The sequence below is a fragment of the Equus caballus genome, chromosome 20 (genome assembly GCF_041296265.1).
Source record: "Equus caballus isolate H_3958 breed thoroughbred chromosome 20, TB-T2T, whole genome shotgun sequence".
Classification (NCBI taxonomy): Eukaryota; Metazoa; Chordata; class Mammalia; order Perissodactyla; family Equidae; genus Equus; species Equus caballus.
This window is the reverse complement of record NC_091703.1, coordinates 19,866,241-19,893,110: the sequence shown is the minus strand read 5'-3', so window position 1 is coordinate 19,893,110 and position 26,870 is coordinate 19,866,241. Positions and strand designations below refer to the sequence as shown.

General features: G+C 38.7%; 1 long non-coding RNA gene and 1 pseudogene across 1 annotated transcript in view; one reads left to right on the top strand and one right to left on the bottom strand.

Annotated features, from left to right (window-relative positions):
• The window catches only part of LOC111769280 (uncharacterized), a 65,249-nt gene that overhangs the window by 17,063 nt on the left and 21,316 nt on the right, over window positions 1-26,870 (top strand). Inside the window, exons 2-3 of the long non-coding RNA XR_002802160.2 lie at window positions 2,724-2,845; window positions 14,138-14,198. This is a non-coding gene — a long non-coding RNA (uncharacterized lncRNA). The remainder of the gene's footprint in view (window positions 1-2,723; window positions 2,846-14,137; window positions 14,199-26,870) is intronic.
• On the bottom strand, window positions 7,115-7,654 carry LOC100052183 (large ribosomal subunit protein uL23 pseudogene; annotated as a pseudogene).

The following is a 26,870-nucleotide window of genomic DNA, read 5'->3' as shown; positions in this document are numbered from 1 at the left end:
CAAAGCACACACAACCCTGTAACTAGCATTCAGATCAAGAACTAGAATGTTATCAGCTCTTACTTTTTGCTTTTACATTTAGGTCTAAGATACATCCTGAGTTTTGTTTTTTTTTAAATAAGATGTGCGGTAGGAGTCAAGGATCTTTTTGTTTTTCCATATGGCGATTCAGTGATTTCAGTCCTATTTATTGAAAACATTTTCCTTTTCTCATTGAATTATCTTGGCATATTTGCCAAAATCAATTGACTATATCCATGTGGGTCTATTTCTGTACTTTATTCTTTTCTTAATGGTGCCCTTTGATGAACAGAAATTCTTAAGTTTAATATGTATATATAAATTTTAAAAGTATATATACATTCCTTTATAGTTAGTGCTTATTGTGTCCTATTTATGAAATTTTTGCCTGCTCCAAGGTCATAAAGATTTTCTCATATATTTTCTTCTAAAAGCTTTATTGTTTTACCTTTCACATTTAGATCTATAGTCCCTTTGGGACAGATTTTTGTGTGCATATGATATGAGGTAAGAATAAAGATTTACTTTTTTCCTTGGCTATCCAATTGACCCAGAACCATTTGTACAAAATTCCGTCATTTCCCCCACTGCATTGCAGCAAGTGGCCCCTTTGTCATAAATCAGATGACCTCATATGTTTGTTTCAGTTTCTGGACTCGATTCTGTTCTCTTGATCTACTACTCTGTCTTTATGCTAATCTATACTGTCTTAATTAATACAGCTTTAGAGAAGTCTTGATATCTGAAGTGTAAATTATCCAGCTTTCTTGGTGTTCAGGATCATTGTGGTGATTTTTGGCACTTCCATATGAGTGTTAAAATTCATTTGTCAATTTCAACATATATATAAAAATCTGCTAGGGATTTAATTAAGATTGTATTCATCTATTAAATTGGGGGAGGATTGTTAGCTTTACAATATTGAGCCTTCAATTTATGAACATGGGATAATCCTCCATTTATTTACATCTTTTAACATATCTCTCCTAGTAATTTGTAGTTTTCAATGCAGAGATCTTACAACTTTTTTTTCAGGTTTATCCCTAGGGATTGGATTTTTGAAATATTTGTGATAATGTTTTCACGTGTCAACTTTATTAGACTACAGTCCCTCCTATACTAGACTAGTGATCCAAACACTAATCCAGCTCTTGTTGTGAAGGTATTTTGCATACGTTATTAGTCACGCTAACCACTTGACCTTAAGTAAGGGAGATTATGTGGATAATCTGGGTGGGCCTGACTGAATCAGATGGAAGGCCTTAAAATCAGGGCTGAGGTTTCCTTCACTGAGAGAAGAAATTCCGTCTGTCTGTGAATGACAGCTTTGGCCTGTGCCTATGGAGTTTCATTCTGCCTATGCACCCGAGGCTCTGCCCTGGATCCTAACCAACCCCATGCCGTTTAGTCACGTTAGGCGTCCAAGGAGGTTGCATGCTCCTGGGCAGCAGGACTAGGTCCATCAGAGGAGGATGGGCAACCCAGTGTGGAGACTGTAAAAGAGCTGGTGGAATCTAGAGGGAGGGTGGAAATACTAAGGAAAGCCCACCTCAGAGTCCACCTGGCTCACATACTCCAGTTAGTCGTTCCTGACTGTCTAGCCTGTGGATTTCTGACTGACTTAGCCTTCAAAATTGTAAATCAATTTTATGTAATATCTATCTATCTATCTACTTCTCTATCTATCTATCTATCTATCTCCTACCTATTTATCATCTGTCTCCTACTGGTTCTTCTTCTCTGGTTGAACACTGACTGATACAAATTTTGGTCCTAGAAATGGTTCCAGAACAGCATTAAGGACAAGTTCTCTGAATTGGTGCTAGGCAGTCCCTGGAATGAGATAGCAAATGAATTATAGTCATGCATCGCTTAACGATGGGGATTCATTCTGAAAAATGTGTTGTTAGGTGATAAAGTCATTGTGTGAACATTACAGAGTGCACTTACACAAGCCAAGATGGTGTAGCCTACTGCCCACCTAGGCTATACGGTACTAATCTCATGGGACCACCGTCACATACGCAGTCCACTGTTGACCATGACTCAAATTATCGCCATTATATGCCTCTAATCAAACACTACTATCTCAAAAGTATTAAAAGACTTTAACCAAGGTCACTAGACACTGAGGAGCAGAGTCAAGATTCAAACCCAGATCTGTCAGACTAAGATCTTAAGAGGTATGCTATGCTGCCTCCCCATAAGGCAATGGGGATTTGATTAGATATAAATAGATGTTTTAATATTCATACCCTATGTGATACTATATGTCTAAGCATCTTTTAAATGACTCTTTTTCATTTTGGTATTATTGTTGGGAAGAAAATATGAGACATTGGATATGGGGAGAAATAGAGTGGCATGGACCAGCATTTTCTAATAAGGTTTGGAATATTTGGTTCTATTCAAATCTTCATCTGCTCATTTTCTCAGTGGCTTGTTTTCACTCTTCTGTTGTCAAAGACCATATTAATTCACTCATAATCAGAAGCCTAAGAGATTTAAAAGCCAAAGAGAATACATTTAAAAACAATTTGCTTGCTGTCTACAGCAGCCTAATATTAATGAGTCCTCTTTTCTTGGAAGGAAGAATGAGCAGTAGGAGCTCTAATGGACCTGATTTCTTCGGTCAGCACAGGCAGAACGTTTTCGCATAGAGATTTGCAGGAACAATACCTGCTGCATTTTAATTTTTACAGAGATTGAAAGAAGATGTGAGCTGAATGCACCCCATGTGAACCTTGTAACTCTAATCTCCAAGGGAACCAGGAACTTAATGACGCCTCAGCCACCTCTGAGGAAACACATCCAGAGCAGACCTGTAAGTGAGTGGGGCTGAGGCAAGCTGGGCACAAATCTTGGTCCCCTGGAGGACTGTTTTGTCTTTCTAATTCCTAAGGTATGGTGTCGGATAGGGTGTGGAGAATCTGTTAGGAAAAGGACAGCCTAAAGAAAAAAGAGGGAGCAAGGAATGGCAAAACTTTGGATTCAACACTCCAACTAAATTAAAGGAAAAATGTGTGGGAGTACGGAAAGAAAGAACCAAAGATGCAGCCAGGAGGGGCCAGGGAGAGAGACAGCAGCACTGATTCTGTTTTTCTATATTGCAACAGAAAGATTTCTGGCTCTTTCAATATGCCTCAGAATATTGGAAGGTGTTTTCTTGGGAGAAACGTTTAATTAAGTAATGTACATTTTTTGCTGACCTTGGAGTTTGCAGAAGTCTGTGAGCGTATTTGTATTTTCATGTCTTGCACTAATCTGGTGAGATGGGGTTGTTATTCCCATTTCTCAGACAAGCCGAGTCCAATGACTTGTCCAAGACCCCTAAGGAGCCTGAGAGATACAATATTGAATATTTCTCAAGTAGTATCTTGAGGAAATAATGAGCACTTATATCTATAAAATATATTTTTTGTTCATCTGATTATCAAATAACATTTTGAGGTAGGCAAGGCAAATGTTATGACAGTAAATGTGTCTAGCTGAGGAAACTGAAGCTCAGAGAGTTGAGTGATGCCACTATTCAGCCATGAAAGCTAGAAAGCTTGGGCCACATCCATCCTATTCGTTATACACTGCGGCCGTCACCTCCCAGCCTTTACACAGCCCCTCTCCCTGGAATACCCATCCCTACTCCAACTCCTCAGCAATTTATGGCTTCACAAGGAGCCCAGAGGGGATCCCCTACTCTACAAACATCAGGCTTTTGAAAGAAGGCTTAAGGTCACCACAGCTGAAGCTGAACCTGGGCTGGTACCTGTGGGGCTCATGTCTACCTGAAGTTGCTAGAAGAGGAGCCTGCAGGATGCTCATCAGCTTGGAAAAAGTGACTCCCTTACTGCTGGGCAGGGAGAAGCTGTTTTTCTAGTAGTAAGGCTTTGGCAGGGGTGCCCTACAGATTCACCAGGTGGAAGTAATCCAGCCATCATTGCCTTTGATTCCATCATTTCTCAGCTCGGGAGAGGCCCTCGGTTTCTTTCGTTAACAGAACCATCTTCTGAACAGTCTGTTGTTAAACGAAACATCCACTTTGCTTTGCTCTACCAATGGGCTACTGAGAGGTAATAATAGGTGTCACTGATCGAGTGCTTACGAGAAGACGAAGTGCTTTATTTATATTTCCTCATTAAAACCTTGGAGGTTATTTGAAAATTATAGAAGGGGAAAATGAGGCTGGGCATGGTAGACAGAGGTGTCTGAAGTTATCTACTTGGTAATGAGCCAGAGCAGGGCCTGAGCATGCCACATAGAAGTGTGCATGTTTGACACTTCTTAATTCCATTTACTTTCAGCCAGAGCAGGAAGGAAGGTCATTTAATACTGCACTTGGAAACCGGTTTTGCCCTGCTAAAGATGCCACTATTGAACTTTCCCCGGGAACGAGCTGAGTCCTGCTTCCCTTGTATTAATTACCTGTGCAGGCAGCCTTGCACTTTAATATTGCCTCACACCTGAGAGTCTCCCAAGGTTATCAGACTGTCTCATAAGGGGAGAAGAATTCTTTTTGAGCGTTAGTGCCTAATGGACTTCGGCTCAAAGCAACTGAGCTACCTACAGTGTACCTAGCACTGTTCTGGTCCCCAGGAATATAAAGATAAATTAAAATTGGCCTTTATCTTCCAGGATCTTTTAGCTTTAGAGGAAACATTACATTCAAATGGGACATTTTCTAGACAGACATGAGTATATGACAATAAATGGATAGAATAAGTAATGCAAACAATAGAGAATTATAAATAATTTGACAAAATGTGCTGTATAATGTAGAGCAATGATCAGTCAGAAAAATGTCAGGTAGGAATTGAATAGTATCAAGGAATGTTTGATAAGAGCATTTCCCCTGGTATTAATGGTAACTTTCTCTGAAAGAGTTAATCTGCTCCACGAGAGAAACATTAAAAGAGTGTCCAGAGGCCAGCCCCGTGGCTGAGTGGTTAAGTTCGTGTGCTTTGCTTCGGCGGCCCAGGGTTTTGCCAGTTAGAAACCTGGTCCTGGACATGGCACCTCTCATCAGGCCATGCTGAGGCAGCGTCCCATGTGCCACAACTAGAAGGACCCACAACTAAAAAAAGAAAATACTCAGCTATGTACCGGAGGGCTTTGGGAGAAAAAGGAAAAATAAAATCTTAAAAAAAAAAAAAAAGTGTCCACATTGTCACGTAATTTAAATATTTTTGATATGGATTTAGGGAAAGGTGGTCAACAGGAGCCAATCATACAATTTAATAATTTCCGACAAAGTCAGATGAAAATATTATTTCCGAGTATAAGAATTCTATGAATTAATGCAAAACATTAATTCTTAGAACAGTGATTGGTGTAGACTGAGAATTCACCAAATATTAGACATTATTATCTCCTTGATAAAAGAATTACTCATCTTTCAGGAAGTGGTTCAAATGAATGCCAATGTTCTGCAATTGAGTTAGATCCTGTACGGTATATTTTTCATTGCAAAAAAATTTGACTTTTCTTATTGTGTGTATTTTTGTCAGTAAAGTAAAGTAGAGTGTCTTTGGAGAAATGCATAGCTCAGTAACTACACCTTCTCAGGTATTTTCTGGTAGTTGCTTCACAAGTCTATACATTTTAAAAAGAATAAATATCCTTTTAAGTCATTCAAAAATGTTTTCTAGGTACTTGTTTATATTCAAAGTCTGTTATCTTGCATGAACATTCCCCAAAACACGCACTAGGCATTTTTCTCATATTTTGGCTTGTCAGTATGAAATGTACTTGAAATTTCCCACAGCATCAGTTTTCTATGTAAGTTTCTCAACACATTGCATATACTTTGATAACAGATAATGTCTTGTTCTGCAATTACTTTCAAGAAAATGACTTCTATGGTTTTGTACCTTTAACTCATATTAAAAATACACTAATAAGCTTGTTGTCGTAGGGAGCTATCTTTGTGTCAAACTGAATGTAGCATTTGAAGAAGCCGTTTAAGACGAAAAGGTTTCCATTCTTGAGCACTACTGATATGAAGCTGTTGAATTACCTGCCCAGGTAGTATTCTCAGCCATTGTCGTCTTGCTCAAATGACTTGCATTTTGTAGAAGCTTAGCTAATTGGGGGTCAGACCATTCTTGCAAGGTGAGGAAACACTTTTGGAAAGTTCTTCAATAGTAAGAAAAACATGAACTAAACCGGTAGAGTTAGTAGAATGGAACAAATTACCTATCATGATAAATTTGCTAGCAAGGCCTTCCCTGGAAAGGTAGTTTGTAAATGTTATTTGCATTCCTTTCTGTTTAATTAAAGCAAATATTATGAAGGTAGTACATTCTCATAAAAAATTGGAAATTATAGAAAGGAATTTTAAAAAATCAACAACCCTTTCATGGACAATCACTGTCAACATTTTTGTGTATGTCTTTTGACTTCCTGTGCATATTAAAAAAAATCATTAAGGTACGTACACATCATTTTGTACTCTTTAAAAATACTTTCCCTTATTGTACTTGCCATCTGTTATTCAATTTTGTATAGTCATAACTGACTACAGCACATATTTGCAGATACAGAGTCCTCAATTTTAGACTTGCCGGCCAACAGACTATACTCACATTTCATTTTCTGATATCTATAGACACCTGACCCATCATAGATTAAAAATCCATGGATAGCGGCCAGCCTGGTGGCTCAGCGGTTAAGTTTGCATGTTCTGCTTTGGCAGCCCATGGTTCACTGGTTCAGATCCCGGGTGCGGACATGGCACAGCTTGGCAAGCCATGCTGTGGTAGGCGTCCCACATATAAAGTAGAGGAAGATGGGTGCAGATGTTAACTCAGAGCCAGTCTTCCTCAGCAAAAAGAGGAGGATTGGCAGCAGATGTTAGCTCAGGGCTAATCTTCCTCAAAAAAAAAAAAAAAAAATCCATGGATAGAAAATGAGTTCACTTTGCTACATGCTTCAAACTTTCACTTGCTCTTCTTTCATTTTATTTGCATATGTCCATAACTTTTTGACAAAATTGCACTGATCAATTTGTTTACTATAATAAATTACAGATAACAAACTACAGAAATGATCCCTGAAAATATAGTCTTCAGGGATACTTACAAATAAAGTACCAGAGTGATTTGTTTTGGTTTTTTTTTTTTTTATAGTGAAAAAAAACTTGTATTTAGAATTAGCCAGCTGGACTCAGTTTAGATGATCCCAATTTTGTTGGCAACATCCAAAGCATCATAGTCAGGAGCCAGTCGAACATATGCCTTCTTCTCTCCATCAGGCCTGATCAGGGTGTTGACCTTGGCCACATCAATGTCATAGAGCTTCTTTACAGCCTGTTTGATCTGATGCTTGTTGGCCTTGACATCCACAATGAACACAAGTGTGTTGTTGTCTTCTATCTTCTTCATGGCTGATTCAGTGGTCAAGGGGAACTTGATGATGGCATAGTGGTCAAGCTTGTTTCTCCGCGGGGCGCTCTTCCGAGGATACTTGGGTTGCCTTCGGAGCTGCAGTGTCTTGGGCCCTCGGAAGGTGGGTGACGTACGGATCTTCTTTTTTTGTGGCTCTGGACGCCTTTTAGCACAGCTTTCTTGGCCTTCAAAGCCTTTGCTTTGGCTTCGGCTTTGGGAGGGGCAGGGGCTTCCTTCTTCACTTTCGGCGCCATCTTCTTCAGAGTGATTTGTTGTTTTTTTTTTTTAAAGATTTTATTTTTTCCTTTTTCTCCCCAAAGCCCCCCGGTACATAGTTGTGTATTCTTCGTTGTGGGTTCTTCTAGTTGTGGCATGTGGGACGCCGCCTCAGCGTGGTCTGATGAGCAGCGCCATGTCCGCGCCCAGGATTCGAACTAACGAAACACTGGGCCGCCTGCAGCGGGGCGCGCGAACTTAACCACTCGGCCACGGGGCCAGCCCCCAGAGTGATTTGTTTTTTGATAGCAGTCCAGATCCCTGTTTTGAGGAGGCCTAGCAACCATGCAATTCAATCAGTTTTCCTAGAATTGGGACCAGTATCGCCGCAATCACTCTTACAAAATAACTCATCTTTTTGTCACCAAACTATATATGTGGTATAGCCTTAACATCTCAACTCAAGGAAGAATTTTACCTTATCCAGATTCCAATAGAAAGAAACAAGAGGTTTTGTAAAAGAAGACTTTTAGTCTGGTATATTGAGAGGTGACTTTTTCTGTGTTGGGCAGATATGCTGCTTTGTTAATGTCACCAGTTTTAAAATAAAGCTTCTGGAAAGAGTTTCCTGAGTGTGAACTGTGGCGATGTGGAGGCACCAGCTTGTCCAATATGATACACAAAGGACTGACTGGAGCCTCCTTTTTTTTTGTCAGCTTTATTGCATTATAATTTATATACAATAAAATTCAGTTTTAAGTATATATTTGGCGAATTTTGACAAATGTGCACAGCCCTGTAACTACCACCAGGATCATGATGTAGAACATTGCTGTTCCCCCTAAAAGTTGCCTTGTGCCTCTCTGCAGGCCATCCCCTGTCTCCTGCCTCCTGACCTCTGGCAACTCTGATCTGCTTTTTATCACTTTAGTCTGACTTTTCTAGAATTTTACATAAATGGAATCCTATCTTTTGTGTCTGTCCTCTTTCACTTAACATAAGGCCCTCGAGAACATCTCTGTTGTTTCATGTATCTGTACTCATTCCGCTTTCTTGCTGAGGTAATAAAATTTCATTGTATGGATATATCACTGTTAGTTTATCCCTTCATCAGATCATATGGTACTTGAGTTCTTTCCAGTTTTTGGCAATTATTAATATTATGAAAAAAGCAACTTTGAACTTGAGTACAAATCTTTGTAGGGACACATATTTTCATTTCTCTTGGATAAGTACTTAGGAGTGGAATTACTGGGCCATATGGTATGTGCATATTTAACTTGATAAAGAACTGCCAATTTATCCTCCAAAGTGGCAGTTTTCTTTCGCATTCCCACAAGCAATGAATAAGGGGCAAGTTGGTCCACATCTTCACCAACACTTGGCATTTTGAGTTTTCATATATATTTTTTTAATTTTAGCCATTCTTGTGGGTATCTAGTGGTTGTGATGAGCATTTTTCTAATGACTAATGATGTTGAAAAATTTTTGTGTGCTTATTTGTCATCCTTAGGTCTTCTTTAAAATCTTTTGCCCTTTTTATTGGATTGTTTGCTTTTCTTATGGAGTTGTAAGAGGTTTTAATATAGTCTGCATACAAGTCCCTTACCAGATATATGTTTTACAAATATTTTCCCCCAATCTGTAGCCTACTTTTTCATTTTCTTAACAGTACCTTTTGAATTGCAAAATTTTCCAAATGTTTTTAACTCGAAGTGCATTCAATCAATTTTTTATTTTTGGGTCCTAGTTAAAAAAATTTGCCTAACCCAAGGTAGGTAAGATTTTCTACATTTTTTTTCCAGAAGTTGGATAATTTTAGGTTTTATATTTGGATATATGATCCATTTTTTAAGTTAATTTCTGCGTGTGCTGTGAGTCAAGTGTGAGTTTCACTTTTTTGCTTACGGATAGCCAGTTTTATCTTGTACCAGTTACTGAAAAGCTTTTCACTTCCCCATTGAATTGCCATGGCATATTTGTAAAAAAACAAAAACAAAAACAAAAACCCAAAACAATTGGCAATATACGTGTGGGTCTATTTCTGGATTCATTCTTCCATCCATTGATTTAATTTTCTATCTTGACACTATAGCACACCTTCTTGATTACTGTAGCTTTTTAAGAAGTCTTAATATCAGGCCATATTAGTCCTCTAACTTTGTTGTTTTTCAAAGTTGTTTTGGCTATTCTGGGTCCTTTGTATTTCTATATGAATTTTAGAATCAGTTTTTTAAATTTTGTCAAAAAAGGATTTTTATCCAGAATATATGAGGAGCTCTCAATATGTAGCATATATTGATAGCATAGAGTAGGGGTGGGATGGAGGTGTGACACATCTCTTTCAAGCTTGTCCTCTATTCCTTTAGCATTTCTGTCCAATGCAGCCCTACAGTGTTTGTACAAATAAAGAGGCTCGTTAACTTAGAGGTCCTAGAGTATTTCAGATAATTCTTATAACCTTAGAAATGTAAATACACTTTTGATGCTCCGTCCTAGATCCTGAAAACAATGGAGGATGTCAGGGCATAGGCAATCAGTATCCTGGTGTGTCACATTAAAAATAGGCTGGATCTTTTTGAGCAGACTCAGGATCCAGATTCTGCTAATCATTGCTGCAACCGGAAGTCAAAGGATTCTTTCTTGTGCACGATGTAGAAAGAGCTGCAATTCTTGTAGCCACAACTCCGACATACCCGTAGCACTCATTATCAGCCTTGAGTAAGTAGGACAGTGTTACAATGTCCTGGACTTCATGGCACAGTTGTGGGCACAGTCCTCTCTAAACTGAACCCTTTGTTCCTCATTGCAGTGTCATTGTTACAGAACTTAGATTCCTTTTTAAATCCATCTTCTTTAGTGCTTCTCTTTTGTTGGATTCTTTTCCAGCAGATAGAAGTTACCAATTTATTGGGATTTTAGCCTGTGCTCTGTTTAGAATGCATATTTTCAGGCATATATCATATTTGTGGGTCAGACATTGACAATTACAAAGTACTTCAATTATTATATTCTGATTATCAAAATTCAAGCCCTTGAAATAGGATACCGGAGCTAATGCATTCCACATTCTAGCATCTCATTTGGTGATCAATGTATTAATCAGAATCAGTGATGATAGCGTACTACATACTTGTCAAAATAAACTTATTAAAAATACATTAGTTCTAAGTAAAATCTTGTATTGATTTGTCATTTCTTTTATTAATAGAAAACTTTACACCTGCTCTCAAATCTTCTAATCAAAAAATACCTGTTTCCCAGGCAGATTGAAGTTCAATGATTAGTACAATTCCTCTGTGTGTGTGGGAGAGAGGATATCAGCTCGTGAGCATGCGCCATTGGCAGGCCTTACTTTCAGAAAAACAAAGACGGGGACAGCTATGGAAAGCAATTGATATTCTTGCACAGGTTGGAGTTGATATGCAAATGGATAGACACAATGTTTCCATTCTGAGGAAGCTATATAGAATCGCACCAGCAGGGGTTTGATACTGTATTTCCTTCTGTTTTAGTTCTGTTGTCATTTCAGAAGCTGTGAAACTAAGAATCTCTAAGAGATGCATTAAGGGATTGAAAACCCCAGCAGAGAACCACGTAACAGTTAGCAATCATACAAAAAGTAAACAATAAAGCATGTAACAATACAAGCAGGGTATGGCAAAATGAATTTACAAATTTGGGGTGATATTATTTTAGTATAACTTCGTTACTCACTATTATTAGCACAGCGCTTATGGCTCTTTTTAGATAGTGTATAAAATGAACTGGTCTAGAGCTAATTAGGTAATAGTTTTTGTTTTTAATTAAGTTCTGCCTTATTCAATATCTCCCCAGGAGTCTGAAACACATTGGAATCCATTTTAGGGGGAGGGGAGGTTAAGGCTATTTCTAAGGGTCCCTCATTAAAATTTGAGTATAGAAAAATCCCTACTTTATGTAGCTCTACTTTTTGGTAAATCTCTGCATTGGATCTTAGAACAGTTGAAGGACAATCGGGGTGAGTAAACTCAGAGATTCAAGGTCTTTATTTTACCAAATGGAAACAGACCTATGAGATCCTGCCTCCTCTCCTGATGAGTAGTCATCCTTTCTGCACAGCTTCACTGCCTGTCCCCCAGCAGGAGGCGAGCAGCCTTCCTCTCTTTGGGACCAGTCTCAACTTTAGAAAGGCAGGGTTCCAGTACTTTATATTTAACAAATCTAAAAGTTATGCTTGCTGTTAGTGTCACTCTGACCTGGAACCCAGTTAAGGCAATAGATTTCTGGTTAGCTCCTGGTCCCTGAGTCCCACCTTGCTAATAATCCCTATTATCCCTGATTAGTAAAGAGATGGATCCTGGGAGCTCTATGATCCAGAAGTAGAACACCATCATACGGAAAGTGAGACATAAAATACAGCAGGAGAAGAACACAGCAGTTTACCTAGACTTCTCTTGCGCCCTTATCCATGGGCATCTTTGTACCCAACGTGTCTTCAACCCCAGGGAATGAATATGGTTCCAGGTCCTGACTTCTGGTTGGTGTCCTCATTTTGTAGTTAATCTAACCTGCTCATCTAATTAAAGAAGAGCAAATATCAGAATCAGGCTTTCTGTCCAGTGCTGGTTCCATTAAATGATATTGCATGACCACCTGGACAAAATGTGAAGGCCATACAGGACTTCACTCTAGTCTCCATGAACCTGCCTTTTAGCTTTTTGTTTTTTCTTACTCCAGTGAACCTGATGATGCACCAAAATGGAGTTTTGTTTACTTACCTGAGGAAATAAATTGTGGTAATTTGATGGTTAGTGATGGTCTGTTCACTAGGAGAGACGCTTCAAGCAGGAATGGTTTATTTGATGAGATCTCAGTTTAGGAAACAGTGCCCTGAGCCTTTTGCCATCATCTTAAATTGGCTATTGCAGTGTCAAGATTCACAAGGTTATTTCAAAGGCAGGAAACAGGGAGAGGTACTGGAGTGAGAGGAAGTTTACTTGGTGAGTCTTTTCTGTAATTAGGGCAGAAAAATCTTTAAGTTAAGTAGCTAGCACAATTTGTTCATATTTGTCTATGTGAGAAGCCCCAGCAGACATTCTCTTAAGCTCGTTGGCCTGATCAAGATCACATGGCCCCTGGTCATATGGCCAACCCTAGCTCTAAAAGAGGTTAGAAAGCCAGGATCCTGATTTTCGCCTTTATAGTGGGAGGCCAGCAAGAGAAAGGAGAGTTAGGAACGGTTGTTGTGTTTGCCACAAGTGATCCTCACATATCTGTTATTCAGCCTTCAAGGCAGGTCCTCTGAACTTTTAACTCTTAATCATTCATTCTTCATGATTACTCCCTATGCTGTTGGTTACATTTTTATGTGAATGCATTTTTTTCTTAGTATTTCTCCGTCACTGATGAGACGAAGTCCAAGTTCCAGATCTCAGCATCTGAGACCCTTTACAGTCCCTGCCCTCCTTTCCAGCTATCTCAAATTCCACTTCCTTAGAGACCCTGCTATTCTACCACGTGGATTCTCTTATTGTTTTCTAAAAGTGGCATACTGTCTCATGGCCATGTTGGCTCAAATACGTAGTATTTACTCATTAGTCAAGATCGTCTCAGTCAATATCTCTTCTGGGAAGCCTTCCCAAAGGCCATCCTTCTGATTAGTGCTGATCATGCTGCATCATAATGGTTTTCTTACTTGATTATCTGTTCCTACACTCAAGGGTTTCTTAGTCTAGTGGGACAGAGAGACATGGGAACAGTGTCTGGCCCAGGTTTAACATTCAGTTAGTGTGCAATGAAGGAGACTGTGAAAAGCTTGAGGGAAAGAACACTCTTTAGTATTTCCTTGTTTTTTCCCACAATAGCCTAACAGTTAATAATTAATAACCCAAGATAGGTTTTTAGAGGAAACTAATTTGATTAGTCGATTAACCAAATGAGCAAAGAACATTCTTTAACCTTAGAACATTGATTGAGATTAATAGTGGTTGTTGTTAGCCCATCATTTTGGTGATTATAGGATACGAACTACCTTGGACAACATAGGGAACATAACATCTCTTTTCCTATTCTTCTTTCCTAAGCATGTGCCTATGTATGTTTGTGTGACTTTCTTATCTTTATTTTTCTTTCTTTGTTTCTGATTTCTCCACCATCAGTAAAGGTAATTTCATAACCCTCATTGTTCGTCTTTCATGTCTGATTAACATTATCCCCAGGTATATGCTGTGTTTGCCTCAGTGGAGCAGGAGCAGTCTTTGTATCCAAAAGCTAGGATAAATCTAAATATTCTTAAGCAAAAGTCATTTAATATTCACAGCAGTGACCTCTGGCAAGCAGATTTTGTGCGCAATACCATGAAGCTTGATTAATCGAGGAATGAAGAATTATTTTTTTTCCCCACAGAAAATAACCTGAAGACTACTTAGTTCTCTTACAGACTTTTCATTCTATTTAAAATGACTAACAATTCACATTGCTTGATACATACTAATATAGATCTCAGAAAATTCTCTGATTTGTTTTATCCCTTCCCACAGGATTTGGATATCTACCAAGAATCTACAGAAGTTGACAGAGACTGACCATCATAGAGACGCAGTGAGTCATCTGGCTTGCTGAGAGAGGAAAATATCTTCAGATACATACTTATTCTTTTTTATTGAGATATAATTGACATATAACATTGTATTAAATTTAGGTGTACAGCACAGTGATTTGATATACATATATATTGTGAAATGATTACTACAATAGGTTTAGTTAACATCTATCACCACATAGTCTCAATTTTTGTGTGTGTGTGATGAGGTTATTTGAAAAAATGTTTTTGGGGGGGGAGATTAGCCCTGAGCTAACATGTGTGCCCCTCTTCCTCTACTTTATATGTGGGATGTCTGCCACAGCACAGTTTGATAAGCAGTGTGTAGGTCTGAGCCAGGAATCCGAACTGGTGAAACCCGGGCCACCGGACCAGAGTGTGCCCTGTGCCACAGGGCCAGCCCCTGTGATAAGAAGTTTTAAGATCTGTTCTCTTAGCAACTTTCAAATATACAGTACAGTATTGTTAACCATAGTCACCTCGTTGTACATTTCATTCCCAGGACTGACTTATCTTACAACTGGAAGCTTATTCCTTCGGACCACCTTCACCTATTTTTATATCCTTATCTTTATTTTTATGTTCTTAATATACGTACATTTTTATGTTCGAGCTACTGATGCATTTTGGAAATACAGCCTGTGAAATTGGGCTTGCTTAGGCAAGGCCATATTGGATAGTAAAAACAACAGCAAAAAACCTCTTCTGCCTGTTTGATTTACTTTTGATCATTTACAGAGCAAAATTGGGAATCAGGTGAAGATTTCCTATCCTTATTCTTTCTGTAAACACTTATTTAGTGGTCACTACAAAAAAACCACTTCCTCTGGGAATTAGTAGATCTGGGACTGAAGCCATATATTGGTTGTGTGACTCTGGGGGAGTTTTTTAACTGTTTAAAACTTTGGTTTCTACATCTATACAAAAAAAGGACTAATGTTCCTTATCTCAAGGGTTGTATGGATGGGGCACTGAAAGGTAAGTACTCAATAAATAGTGGCCATTACTGTTAATACTATTACTACTGTTACTGGCCCTAATGCACTTCAAGAACTGAGTGAGATAAGACACAGTCCTTGCTCATATGCTTTCACTTTACTTAGGGTGGAAGACCATAAACAACTAATTATTCCAGGAGACAGCATAATTTTAGGGCAATAATAAAGGTATAAACAAAAAGTTATGAGATTAGAAAAAGGGTACATTTGAACTCCACAGAGACATCAGAAAAAGCTCCACGAGGAGGAAAAGTCTGTGTTGAGCCTTCAGAGGATCTTAACAGAGAAAGGGGAAAGGGACTGGTTTGCATTACCTCTTGCTCTTTCTTTAGCCTGTGTGCTTACAATGGTTTCCACTTCATTCCTTCTCCTTTACGTACCTAGTACCTTCCTCAGAAGAGAATGTGATCCTATTGTCTATAGGGGAAACAATATCGCTAGGTTTATATGTAGCTCATGTGGAAGATACTTGGAGCTTTATATGGTTATAAGGTACTATTGTTTTGTGGTCTGTTTGTAAAGATCAAGGACCTACTGGATTTGAATGAGAACCAGTCACCTTGATAGGGGTATCTCAGGCTGGACAGCCAGAAGCCAGAGAGTTGAATCCAGGTGGGCTACAAGATGTTTCTCTTGGCCTTACCCATGAAGTTAATCAGATATTAGAGAGGTGGTTCCCTTTATAAGGTGTGGGCATGCTCCCTACAGAGATGGATTTGGCGTGGGGAGTTAGGAAGCCCAAGCGACTTAACAGAGAAGTTGTAGGTATTTTTGGTGCTCTAAATGACCAAGCTCTGGATGTGAGACAGGTGAACTCTGTAAGGTCATGTACTCCTGTCATTTACCAACAGTTAATCTTGGGCAAGTTACTAAATCTCTCTGAGTCTTGTGTCACTTATAAAGTGTGAATAATAAAATCTTCCTGATATGATTGAAAGAAGATTAAATGCAATAGCTCCTTGACTTGCAAAGCTCCTGGACATAGAGTCATAGAGTGTTCAGTTTCCTTTCTTCCTTCCCTTTCTTGCTTTCTGAATTTCCCCTACTCCTGCCGCCATTGTATGTTAATATAGAATAAACATGTGAGGGTTCCACTCAGTATCAGCTATGCTAAGAGACACTAAGAAAAGAAGTTTTAGTCATATATGACCCAGGATACTAAAGGGAGAGTATGGCATTCCTGGGGGTCAGCATGGGGAAGACTATGGTAACCAAAAGGAGAGAATCCCAAAGAGATAACACTCTTGCCTCTCTAGGAGGTTGTCCTTCCAGGGCTAAATTTTACTGGCTTTGCATTTTACTAAAGGAGATGGTGCCCCGTATAAGATATCCAGACCTTAAGGTAAAACTAAGTACAGGTACATCATTTTGAAATGAAAAATTTTGCCCCATGTGAAAGGAGTTTTAAGAATTCTTAGGAAGTTTGAAAATAATTTTTGGGGTGAGGATGAGGATAGCCCTGAGTGACAGGGGCTCTAGGTCACTGGGACTCAGAAGTTAAACATTTACTTTACCTAAGAATAAGTGGTTCTACCCCAGTGAGGCAGAAGCCCAGAAATTCCAGTTTTTAAATTGCTTGGCGGTGAGCCTTGGTGAATGATATACGTGGAAATTCTATCACTTAGCTAATTTGAGTGTATTCTTACAGCCTTGCCCAATGATACCCTGGTTGACCTCATCATCTATCAGTATTCAATTTTTCTTTACTTGGGTCTGCAAATCAGAGTGAAAAAGAGAACTGAGGCAAAAATGCTATTTGGCACAAATATGTGAAGCAAAAAATGGATTTTGTCCTGCATTATCCAGAGCATTGTCTCAATTCTCAGCCCAATGGAGAAAGGCTGTTTCCACAATGGGAAACTAGGATTCAGAATGGAGCTAATCCTAGTTTTGAACTTGAAATGTGAAAATCATGGGTCCTTAGGGAGGAAAGCCATGTTAAAATTAACTTTTATTTGACACTTGTATATCTTACAGTTTCATGGAATACTATCTATGTTTGTGATGGTCATCTCACGTGCAGTGTACAACTAAGCATTGCTAAATAACTAGACATAGGTGGTCTGCAAGTGTTTGTGAGTGAAGCACTTCTAGTTCTGTAAATGGTACTAATGGATAGGTGACAAATCTAATGGGTTAGAGTTAGGAGGCCAACTGATTTGCAATTATGCATACATTACTCTCAACATGAAAATAATCAGAAGTGCTGAGTATATGTGAGTCTTAATGCTGTCTGTGACTCTCACTAATGATGCTGTGAGACAGATAAAAGGATGGCATTAAGACAGGAATGACAAGAGACAAATATGTAGAAATAGTGTTGTCTTTTAATATTAATAGTACCGTTCACAGGTCAAGAATTCTAATCTCTCAGAATTAACATTAAGGATAGTTCCCTCATGATTGAATGTCTTGAGTTGAAATTTAGGCAAGTTTTAAAAGCTGGAGACTTTTCTGTGATAGATATGATTTTTCAAGTCCATGGTTAAATGATGGTCACTGCATGTCATATTCCAGGTTGTAAACAATGTCGACATCACCTCTGTATTCTGAGTCATGCTAATCATGTTTGCCATGATGTGCTGAACATTTTTAACATTCTCTTCTGAGTTCATATTCTCTTTGTCTTCCTTTCCTTTTAGAATACACATAAATAAATTGTCAAAATTTTTCTCATTCTGTTATTCATTATATTTCATTATTAAATCTATTGGAAATAAAAATACACCATTGTTATCCTAACCAAAACAACTGCTTCCACATCTTGATAGTTACTTCAATCTTTCATGCAGGAGGAGATGCAGGCTGAATGAATGCCTAACCCCGTGTAATGAGAAATGTGTATATGTATGTAATCTGACGCACATCTCACAACCAATAAATAATAAAAAAAATCACATTTGAAAGAGAAAGAAATGACATATTTTGGTCAGTGCTAGGAATACAGAACTGCACCTATTTCTACTGACTGCTTTGTTTAAACCCTCTGCAAGAAACCTCTCCTCCCAGGAAATCCTCAATCCACAGCATAGAGGAAATTGTAATGGAAAAACCCACTACATTGACCCCTGTGGAGGGGGTTGACTCTAGTAGCAAAAAATGATAATAAGATATTCAGTATCCCAATATTGTACTCATATAGTCATTGTTTCCTTTGTTAGGTAACAAATTTCTAGATACATCTCTGAAATTTTAGAAGGCTGTTCGGATTAAAGAAACTGAGTCAAGGAGAGATTAAGCAGCTTGTGTAAGGTCACATAGCTGACAGGAAGTGGACTGTCTAATCTGCTGACTTCTTCACTTAGATCTAACTGCCTAGCTTGGTGACAGCATTTATTTAGGCTGTTTCTGCGATACCTAACAGTAACACAACAGGCAGAGATATGTTCAGCTCCTGTTTTCTGGTAATAACAAAAAGGCAATGAAGTTTTCTGTTGATTGTATCTGCTAAAAGGTTAGCACTAAGTGGCAGAGTTTACTCATCAAAGATGTCCGTAAGCACGTGATAGGAAAACATCACCAGTTGATTACAGCAACAAATCAAAATGGTCAAATTAGTAGAAGTGGCTTATTTCAGCGTGTTATGTGTTATGTCAGAAAGTCAAAAGTGCCAGCACATCCTGAGTAGGCTTCACCAGCTTGAGTGTCTTCCAAGAAGACCTGCAGATCATTGTATTTCAACTTTTGTTTCTTTCCAAGCAGTTCATGCTATAGTAATTAAAATGTCCTTATGAATTCCGGGATATTTTACCATTATTTCACAGAGTTTTTCCTTGGTCTATGTGTTATTCCCTAATTAAGAATACTAATATGCAGTTTATACGTAGCTTTTCATATTTACTCCATAGCATAACTTAATATGAATAGCATATTTCAGCTAGACCCTCCTCCATGTCTACCATGTAAAACACACAAACAAAATCAAAAAAGGAAAAATATGCCTGCCTGTGATTATTTTCATTAGCAGGGAGTCTGCCTGCTTCTGGGTGATTGAGATGCAGTTCGTTTCTGCTGTACCTCTCATTTTCTCCCAGGAAACAGTCTCAGTTGTCTAAAGAGTCAACACCTTCTGACAGGCACCATCTGGCCAGCCATTCATTAACTCCCACAATGCTGCTCATGAATTCGCCTCTCTACCCATGACCAGTGACACCATTGAGAGCTGATGTGGCTTGAAGCAATATTGTTTTCCTGTTTGGATCACCAAGGCATCACCAACCATGAGTCTTTATAGGCAATGTCCTACCCAGAATGTAGGTTTATTATATAACTAAATTTAATACTTGATGACATTTTGGAAATTTAAAGTTGAGGACTACAAATAGCAAAAGAATAAAGGTTTTATATAGTAAGTAGATCATAAATTATGAAAGATTTTTTGTTTGATTTGAGGATGGGAAACACTGTCAAAAATTCTTCTTTGGGAGTAAATTTTTTGAGAGGTGAATAACAAATGGAGAGTCATGATCTAGATTTATTTATCGGGTTACATTTGAAAATCCCTTCTTCTGCTTTCTTGCTATATTATCTACTTTTATTATTCAATCAATTTCTCTTGCTTCACATCCTTATACTCAGAGGGCATGAGTACTAGAAGAAAGAAGAGAGAATGTGAAGACAATGCAAGAATTTAAGTAACAACTTGTACTATTTCTGTTTACATGACTCTGGACTGTCACTTCTGAATATTTCTTAATTTTGGTTTTATCATTTGACCGTGGGATAAAGGTCCCAAACCAGCTCTACCAATGTCACATAGTTTCTAAAAGGCACGGTTGCTTTGAATATCAAATAAGATAATGCATGTGGAAAAAATATAGATAATTTTCATTGAGCATCTATTTTGAGTTAAGCAATATTACAAATATGGGGGTACCAAAATATAAGACGTTAAACTTACTCTCAAAGAGCTTGTAGTCCAGTGGAGAGATGAACACAAAGGCACACAGAAAATGTGACAAACCATCAAGATTTCTAAAATCAAGTTCTGAGGAGCCATGATAATGCTAGAAGAGCCCTACAGAAGGGTACAGGATATTCTGGGCAGAGGGGCCAGCATGTGGACAAACAGAAAGGTGAGAGATAATAGGTCCTTTTGAAATCTTTAAGTAATTGTAACATAAACATTTTGGCAGACGAAATGGCAAGGCTCACTATAAGAAGAGTCTGGTTTATAGTCAGTTTTGTTTGCCATGGAATGCCGTTGGCTTTTACCCTGTGGGCAGGGTGAAGTGTTACAAAGTTTTAAACTGGGGAATGAGATGATTGGAAATACTTTAAAAGATGTTGTCAGGAGAGGTTGGAGGAATGATTAGAGGGGACTGAGCTCAGAGGTCAGAAGCTCACTAAGGATTCTGTCTATAGGAGTAGTACCTGCTAGAGGTGATGAGAGAGGAACTAGAATAGTGACAGTGAAGGTACAGAGGAACAGAACCATCAGAGAAATCGAGTGTGGAAGAGCAAGGCTTGTGGTCATCAGAATTGAATTAATGCAGAAGATCCAGTGTCAGAGAAATATTCCATCCTGTTTCAGGCTCATGTTTTTCAGGTTCATTTTCTTCCCTTCTAGTTTTCTTATAGGGAAGATTTTCTTATGTATTTTGTAAGTTGTTTGACTCACTGTGAGTCTTGGAAGGATTCTTCTGAAATTTTCTGATGGCAAGAATGTTGCCAATAACATCATATTTCCGGAGTAACTCGTCTCCCAAACTTTGAGCTCCATGAAGGTAGGAAGTAGACCCCCTATTGTATCTCTAGAACAGTGTCGGCCACAGAATAGATGCTCAGTAACTACTTGTTGAGTGCGTTGATGATAAATTATGCAGAGTCATGCAAACAAAACGCCCTGAGAGGTCAGAAGGGCAGTCAGATCTAGACAATAAAGTGAAAAAATTCCATCAATGTAAGCAGGCCCGGTAATGGTAATAATAATAACAGAAAACATCTGTCGAGTTCTTGTAAGTCCCATGCACTGTGATAAATGTACTTTGTGTGCATTGTCTGATTTAATCCTATAGCAGCACTTTGTGAATGCTGTTTTTATTCCTATTTTGCAGATGAGGAAAGTGAAACTCAGAAGTTACACATCTAGTGAATGGCAAAGCGTCAGCTTTAATCCAGGGTTATTTAGGGGCAAAAACTCATGATTTAAATTACTATGCCAGATTTAATGATCCCTTGAATGATGTGAATTCTGGCAAAAATGTCAATTTAAATAGGTTAATTCTTTCTTTCCTCCTTACATTTCTATGTCTTTTACCCTTGGATCGCTCCTCATTATTTCTCAAAACATATTCCTAGATTTTACAGGCATAGATGCTGCCTTCCCTCCCCTTTCTCCATCTGTCCTCTCCTTCCACCTTCAATGATGACATGAATCACAGTATTGAAGTGAGTGAGCCAAATCTTTAGATGTATGGGTCTTCCTCCCAGAGCAGTGATGGTCTTACACATTTTCGATTCCAACCTCTCTCTTATGTGGAGTCTGAGTTTTCCTAAATGCCTCCACTTCATCTCTCTAGCTCCCCACCTTTAGTCTCCCCTCCACCATCCCTACAGGTTGGTAGCTAAAGGTGTGGGTGCGAGAAGCACTTCTAAGTCAAGTCAGTTAACAATAGTTACCGGTAGTGAGGACAGCCGTCAAGGAAAATCAGCTCCTTGAGGGTAGGGACAGGGTGTTATTAATCTCCCCTCTGCATCACCTAGTCCACTCCCTGGCACCTGGAGGCCCCTGATAAACGTTTGCTGGTCTACTTAGGTATGTATATATGTGAGTCACCATCTTACAAGAGAACTCACTGCCCTGTATTTTCTGTGCATACGCCGAACTCTTTCCTTTTTATATATTTTTAACCTAGTATTGAGCATCAGTACACACAACACAAACCTATAAGCATCTTTTCCCTTCTGCCTTTCTGATTTACCTCCGTCCTAATGAATTTCTTCATTACAATCAGGGCACTATTACAAAACAAACCTCTTACGTAGACCAATGCAGATTAGATGTTTGCTTGTCTTTTCAGTCTCAGATGAATAAATATACATACCATGCAGCTTCCGCAGTAAACTATCCTTTTCTTTAAACATGTCTCTTTACTCCTTTTAAAGGCTAATACTGCAATATACATTATTTTAATTGCAGATTTTGGCAATGTGCTCCAATTTTACAAATACCCTGGCAAGTCTTAAAAAAAGAAAGATTTTTAACAATAACTTGCACTCTGAATTCAAGAATGTCTCTTATTTGTGATATCAATTCCCCTTGTGCCTTGGACTTTGTTTTTTCCATTTCACCTCCAAAATTACATTGAAAACATCTGCTAAGGACTTATTTAAACAGCTAGTTAATGCTTTATAAAGCTCAGAGGTGCGCCCATCTGTTCCAGGAGCATTCTCTTTTCTCAAGAGCTATATCATATTTTCTACCTGTCTGACAGCTGGTTTTGCCTCAAAACTCTTACTTTCTCTTTCTATCAGTAGTATAGCACCTTACATTAAAGTTTATAACTGATTTTTCCTCATCATGCTTTGCTCTGAACAAATCTAAGAATCATCAATGTATTTCCTTCTTTTTTTGTCTTACTTAAATCCTTCAATTGTGTTTTAGTTTTTAGAGCCAAGATTTCTCTCTTTTAATCTTCATAGCCAAATAGAAGTTGGGATGTGGTTTTGATGGATTTAATCTTCAGCATCTTGCTCCTTGGGCCCCTCCACACTCCATTCCAGTGTACAGCACCCACTGCAAACCCTTTTAGCTCACACCTGCTCCACAGGGATAATTTACATATCCCTTACTAGAGAATGCAGGACAATCCCAGTATCACCCTCAATCCTGCCTCCTTGGAGTGTTTCAGCTTTCTCAGAGGTGAGGCGGGAACCAGTTCTTTGTGTCTTCTGACTGGAAATCCATTTCCAGATCTTCACATGGTCACGAGAAAGCCTCCTGTCTACACTGAGATGACAGAGGAGGCTTTCTCTTCCCCTCCACCCCTTGTTGGGTGGGGAGACTCAAGGCATGGCAACTACTGTCTCCATACAGTCACTTCACTATTTCTCTCTCTCTCTCCTATGTCCACCCTTTTATATTTTCAAAATAAGTGAGAGGGTTGAGGAGTTACAGAACCAATTCTCAGAAATTTCTTTTGTAAACTCTGCATGTGGGGATCTGTTTCTTATTCTTTAGGGTATCTGATACCTAATATATTGGCACCTTGGTTGAAAGAGAGATAAGATGAGTCCTGATTTAACTTCTATTTACACTTCCCTCATCGTATAATTTTGTTATAGTGGCAGTAATTCAGGTGTAGTAATTTGTGTTCTGCCCTTGCTATAGAAAATCAGATGGCATCTTGCTATTTATCCCTTACATGCTCAAAGATTAACTCACCACATTGGCTCTTTTTACTTTGGAGGAGGGAAGACCTACCCAGAGCTAACAACCCTCCCATTCTAGACCATGGGCCTGTTATCCAGGACCTCCATATTGCCTTCCCATGCTGCTCTGAGCTGCTTCCCGAGACACTAAAATACTCTTTGCCCTGTATGCCCACTGGTATTTTTTTTTTCTAATCATAAGAAGGTAGTGGTGGTGGTTGTCGTCATTGTTTTCCATATGTGAGGAACCTAAGAATTAATTACCCGTTTACACTGATTTTTTTTTCTGATGTAAGAATCCTAATTCCCTCAACTTTCTCTATATGTGCCATCTGCTATTCTTCTCCTTATTTTCATGAATATCCTCTAAGAGGCAGCTACACATTTAGTCTTTTTCCTTTTACATCATCAACATAGGGGATGCTGGAAGGAAGAGGTACATCATACATTTCATGCTCACTTAAACCTGAGAGAAGTTTATTTTTGGCTAAAATTGAGGATTTAAGAAAAGGCTTATCTGACTTAAGTTTGCCTGAGAACACTAGTATGTCCCTTGGTGTCTGATTCCGTCTCAAAAGAGAGCTCCTGTGTCTCAGAAACCAAGCATAGTTTTCTATTTGGTCCTCAACCAAAGAAAATACTGTCAGTCCAGTGAGTCAAATACAAGACCGTCTGTGCCAGTCCATTAAAAAAGAAGAAAATCATCCAACTGCTGTCAGGAGATGCTAGTTTCTAAGGGCAAATCCAAAGAGTGAAAACAATAATTTGTGCAGTTACTTTGCATTGATGTAGGCATGTTTATTTTTGTTTATCACTAAGGAAAAAAGACTACTTCCTGTACTATTCTATGCACACACACAATAGGAGCCATATTTCTCTGCCAACCAGTGTGCTGAGAAAGTGAGTTGAAAAGCAAGGGCTAGTAACAGAACCGGAAAGTTATCCTGATATTCTTCCCGGACTCTAGAGATATTCTCGCTCAGTGGAGTGGGAATTTTGCAGTGGTTCCTGAGTCTGATAATTCATGCAATTTTAGGCAGGTGTTTCTTTGTGGCTCAGTTATTTCAACTGTGAAGTGAGTGGTAAGAACACGACTATTGGATAGTTTGTTAGTGAAATAGAATCATTGTTGAGCAATATATCTGCAGGAAATACCTGCAAGTAAGCCTAACTGCTGGAAGGGAAGCAAGTCTAATTTTAATTTTTTTAAGAGGAGCTCCACGGACAGTCATCTCTAGAAAATACTGCTAAGAAAGAGATGCATCATTATCTTGATCATCCCCCCTTGTTCCCTTTTGAGTTTTTTGTTCTTTTGGTTCTCAGTCAAGTGAGACTTGTTTTCATTTACCTTTTTAGTTAAAGAACCAGGGAGGGCAATCTCCTCTGAATGTTAGCTGATCCTAACATTAGATAGCCCTCTAAATAGCGTTAAAGTTTTGTTGTGGGCTCTTGCAGATAAAGACACATCTAAATCCAAAGTCAGGAATTTCCAGTGATAGAACTGCTGTTACAAGTGGTAGGAGAAACATTCCCAACACTCTCAAACTCATAATGGATCAGTCTACTATTAAGGCCCATCTTGAAGCCAAGAAAGATGGTGATGATTTCACAGGCAATCACTGGCAAACTCTGGACTATCCCTGTTGCCAAAAGTTAAAAACAGAGATTCTGATTTGCATTATGGTTTCCTGGGTCATCCTGGTTGGAATCTTTCCTGGAGATCCTTCAGATTTTATTTTATGTCCTGTTTCCCTGGCAAGGCATGATATACATTTCCATACTGCTTTCTGAAGCTCTGGAACATCTGGAAAGTTTTCCTCTCCCTTTCACAAATTCCTTTGAAGAAGCTTAGCAGTACCAAGGGCATTTATTTTCCTGCAGAGTAGATGGGGGTAGACAAGAGCAGAATGAACTTTCTCATGTTTTCTAGTGAGAGTCAAGTATTTCCATCCCACTTACTCCTTGCACTTTAAGCCATCATTTCTCATAAGACATTTTTGTAATACCAAAAGCAAGGCACAAAACCAAAATTCACTGTGCATAAGGAGTACATATTACATAATTCCTCCTAACTTTGAGAATCATTAAGGCTTTTTTCCTATGAGATGACACGGATAGTCTCCTGACTGTGTGATGGCTTTCCCACGTCGTCTTCATCTACACAAATCCTCACCTTCTCCTCGAAGCTCCACAACCCAGAGTGATCATCTTCTGATGTTCCTTATTTTCACTATCAAATACCTGGCAGTTAATCACGTATGGTTTAAGTTTGTGTTGTTCCCTTCCTTATCATTTACATTGTACTGAATATGCATTGTATCTTCTTGACAATTCTACAGGGATTTATTCTTCGGATCAAACTGAAAGTCTGACCACTGTGGGCTTCAGTCCTCTACTTGACTCTAAACTTTGAACCAGTCACATAGACACATATAGGTTCTTGATTAATTTCTTTAGCTTCCCTGACAACCATTATTATAAATGTTAAGAAAAGCAAAACACAGTTGCTGAAAGGAAGGATCTGGAATGCACCCAGCATACCAGCACTGAAGACATGCCTGCAGGTACCCAATGTGGACATGAGTCATGAATGGACTACAACATGGCCCCGTGATAGCCATTGTTTGGTGACTTGAAATGGGATAACTGCAAATAGTAGTGTCAAAAGAAACACTTTGAGGACACCTGGAGCATACCTTAAAATAATAAAATGTATGGCTATTGATTGCTAGGAATAAACAATTAGAATCAATAGAGACAAATTTAAAAATGAGCTCATAAAAAAACCCCAAATAAGGGCTGGCCCTGTGGCCGAGTGGTTGGGTTCGCGTGCTCCGCTGCAGGCCACCCAGTATTTCATTGGTTCAAATCCTGGGCGCGGACATGGCACTGCTCATCAAACCACGCTGAGGCGGCGTCCCACATGCCACAACTAGAAGGACCCACAACAAAGAATATACAACTATGTACTGGGGGGCTTTGGGGAGAAAAAGGAAAAAATAAAATCTTTAAAAAAAAAAAGCCCAAGTAAATCACTTCTAATTGCTCAAATCCAATCAAATTTACATGTATACAATGTGTAAATGAAAGCCAGTTATGCATTATCATTTAACCCCACATATAAATGCAAAGCCATTAGTGTAATAAGGAAAATTGTATGTTTATGTATCATCTATTATGTCCTTGTCCGTGGAGGATAAAAAAATCTGTGTTGGCCCTTTTCATTCTCAATCTAATATTTGATTCAATTAAATATCCTTATAAGAGATTTTTATAATATCAAAAGCAAGGTAGGGAACT